This window comes from Oryctolagus cuniculus, chromosome 8 (genome assembly GCF_051225735.1).
Source record: "Oryctolagus cuniculus isolate XC-2025 breed Fujian yellow rabbit chromosome 8, ASM5122573v1, whole genome shotgun sequence".
NCBI classification, from domain to species: domain Eukaryota; kingdom Metazoa; phylum Chordata; class Mammalia; order Lagomorpha; family Leporidae; genus Oryctolagus; species Oryctolagus cuniculus.
The window spans coordinates 137,599,555-137,603,216 of NC_142874.1; the positions used below are offsets into that span (position 1 = coordinate 137,599,555).

The 3,662-nt window shown below is 52.7% G+C and overlaps 1 long non-coding RNA gene across 1 annotated transcript; it reads right to left on the reverse strand.

Moving 5' to 3' along the window:
• Window positions 1-687: 687 nt before the first annotated feature.
• Window positions 688-2,522, reverse strand: LOC127483306 (uncharacterized). The gene is made up of 2 exons (XR_011378062.2): window positions 2,439-2,522; window positions 688-1,255 (listed from the first exon to the last, which is right to left on the reverse strand). It is a non-coding gene; the product is annotated as an uncharacterized LOC127483306 (long non-coding RNA).
• Between the last annotated feature and the right edge of the window lie 1,140 nt (window positions 2,523-3,662).

The window sequence follows — 3,662 nt, forward strand, 5'->3', positions numbered from 1 at the left end:
AAGCGCACGAGAAAGACTTTCAGCATGTATCTCTAGTGTGCATAGACCAGGCAGAGGCTGAAACTCACAGGCAGGATGGATGTAAGCATATAGGATGGTGGAATTGCAATGAAATACAATGGACAAGAGCCAGAGTGGGCAAATGAGCCTTTTTAAAAAACTGACTTATTTTAGTGGCTGGCATTGGTATAGGAAGTAAAGCCACCACCAGCTATGGCACCAGCACCCCACACGGGCACTAGTTTGAGTCCCGACTGCTCTACTTCCGAACCAGCTTCCTGCTAATGGCCTGGGAAAAGCAGAAGAGGATGGCCCAAGCGTTTGGGTTCTGCTACCCATGTGGGAGACCCAGATGAAGCTCCTGGCTCTTAGCTTTGGCCTGGCCCAATGCTGGCCATTGCAGAGTGAACCAGGAGATGGAAGATCTATCTCTCCCTCCCTCTCTGTTACTCTTTCAAAATAAATAAATAAATCCTTTAAAAATTATTTATCTCTGATCTACTGGTTCACTTCGCAAATGCCTGCAGTATCCAGACCTGAGTCAGGCTTAAGCCAGGAACCCGGACTTGGGTCTCCTAAGTCGGTGGCGGGGACCCAAGTTCTACAGCCATTTTCTGTTGCCTCTAAGGTGCCTATCAGCAGGAAGCTGGAACCAGAAGCAGAGCTGAGACTCAAACCCAGGCACTCTTTTTTTTTTTTTTTAAAGATTTATTTTTATTTATTTGAAAGAGTTACAGAGAGAGGTAGAGACAGAGAGACAGGTCTTGCATCCGCTGATTCACTCCCCAGAAGGCTGCAATGGCTAGAGCTGCACTGATCCGAAGCCAGGAGCCAGGAGCTTCTTTTGGATCTCCCACGTGGGTGCAGGGGCCCAAGGACTTGGGCCATCTTCTACTGCTTTCCTAGGCCACAGCAGAGAGCTGGATGGGAAGAAGAGCAGCCGGGACTAGAATCGGCACCCATATGGGATGCTGGCGCTTCAGGCCAGGGCTTTACCCTGCTGCGCCACAGTGCTGGCCCTAGGATCTAAATCTTTAGGGGGAAAATAATCACTGCAGCTAGTTACTTATTTATAGGTTGTTGAAATACTTCTAATTCTCTTGAGCCAAAGCAAACTTTCCTTATTTAAAAAAGGGGATGAGAAGGAGTGTTGTAGCACATCAGGTTAAGCCACTGTTGATGACGCCGAATCTCATATGGGCACCGGTTTGAGCTTCGGATGCTTCACCTCTGATCCAGCTCCCTGCTGATGCACCTGGGAAGAGAGAGGAAGGTGGTTTCGGCCCCTGCCACCCACGTGGGAGGCCCACATGGGGTTCCTGGCTCCTAACTTCGGTTTGGCCCAGCCCTGGCTATTTGGGGAGTGAACGAGCAGATGGAAGATTTCTCTCTCTCTCTCTCTCTCTCTCTCTCACCACCTTTCAGGTGAATAAAACAAAAAACAAAATAAATAAAACAAAATGAAAAAAAAAAAAAACCACAGAAAGGAAGAACTGATAACAGTGAAACCCAATCCCCGTGGCCTGGTCTGGTGTAGGTTCTCATTTAAGGGATTTCCTGGATTGGCACAACAGTTCGTAGCACTTTTCTACATCTCCTCTGTCAACTGAATCCTGATTTTGGTCAGATATCAGAGCAGTTCATATGGGGTCCCGGAGATGAGCCACCATCAGCTGGATTCCTGCTCCTCTTTACAAATGATGGATGTAGCCAATGTGGTGGCCATTTGACTCAGTTCTCAGCAAGCAGAAAAAAGTGGAAGTCTGCTAGTGGCTTCTGGAGAGATGTTTTCTTCTCTAACAGATAGGGATACATAGGAGAAAGCTCAACCCCCTTCCAACCTGTCTTTGGGTGTTTTAAGGATATGATGATAGAGCCACTGCAGCCACCTTGTAACCACGAGGAGAAAGTGCTATTGCACTGAGAGCTACAAAATAAAAGGTGGAAGAAGCCAGGATTCTTGGGACATTGCTGTGCCGCTGACCAACCAAAAGCACATACCTGACATAAGTGATTTCAAAACCACTTCATGGTTTCAGCCACTTTTAGTTTCAACTCCATGATATGCCGTATAGAGATAGCTTGAAGCCAACACATTTTGCAAGAGCAAAAGAAATGTGTCTGAACCAAGCTAAAACTGCTGATTCCCAACCCTCAGCCTGCTGTGTTGTGTAGCCTTCAAAGGAATTTAAAAAACAGCCTTAGCACATATATGTTTATTAGGCACCTGCTACGCACCTGACACAGTGCTGCGTGCTGGGGTTAGAAGGCTGAACAAGGTAAGACCAGGTAATTGTGATCAAGCAAACCACATTCAGGAAGATAAGTAATAAACAAGTATACAAGTGTAAACATTCTTGGGCAACTCCAAATGTCGGTCCTGAGTATAAACCAGACTCCGGATAGATCTGGATTCGAATTCCATTTCCGTCACTTACCGTGGCCTGGGAGAGTTACTTAATCTGCCTGAGTATCAGTTTCCTCATCTGTAACAGGATAACAAAAAGTGAAGTAATAAGGCTGTCGCGAGGATGAAGTAACAAGTGCGCTCTGGGGTGCTTACATAGAGCCTGGCATGGTGGCCCTCCGTTCTAAGTCACCCTCAGTATCCAGAAACGAACAAGGCGTTTCCGCATTCCAGAAATCTGGGCGCAGAATCCTGATCTGGCGGTAGGACAGTCAGGGGTTTGCCAGGGACCAGACGGAAACCAAAGGATTCCTCGGGTAACCAGGGTGGGCTCGCCCGCTTCCTCCCACGCGTGTGTTACGGCCACCAGCGCGTCTCCGCAGAGGGGAGGCAGGACCCCGGGTGACCGCCCGCCTCTTTCCCCGGAGAATCAAGTGGGCCTTTGGTTTCTGCCGTGAAGTGACGAGCGCAGGGTCTGGGTGCCTGGGTGGCTCTCACCCGTGCGTGCGTGCGTGCGTGGGGCCGGCAGGTGCACCCAGATGCTCCCGTGCGTGCGCTCACCCAACCCTGGGTCCCTCCCTTAACCCTCCGCAAACTCACCCCCGCCGCCCCGGGGTCAGTGACCCTGACTCTAGACTGCTCCCAAAAGAAAGAATCCACCCGCGGCCGGGTCCGCACGCCCACGGCGCCCGCGCGCGCGCGCTCTCAGCCTGTGCCTTTTCCCACAGTCCGGCTCCCAGGCCGGCTTTTTCTCTGCGCTCCCACGGGGCATCTCTCAGCTCTTAGATAGGAATTTCATTAGCGAAGGGAGGGAGAGAGGGAAAGGCAGATGCGGGGGTGGGGGTGGGGGGGACGGAAGCAGTTTGCAAGGAAGCCTGGAATCCTATCGTGGCCCAGGCCTCTCCGTCCCTTACTTGTACATTCAGGGTCCGAAAGAAACAACTTTTCGTTCGCGGGGCAGCTGTCCAGGGCCAGGAGCCCGCAGAACTGCGGCGTTAGCCGCCCGAGACCCAGGCAGAAGCCGCGCGGGGCCGCGCCCGGGGCACCTGGCTTCCCACCCACGGGAGGAGGACAGGACCGAGAAGGCGGGGCCGAGACTCCGGGAGTCGCCGCCTGGGTCTCAAACCTGAAGAACCGGGCGCACGCCCAGCCGTCCGCCTCCCGCCCGCCCACGCGGCGGGTTCCGCGGGGCCCTGCCCGAGCGCGCGCCCGCAGCCCGCCCGGGCTATTTAAGCCTCCAGCGGCCGGCCCGCGC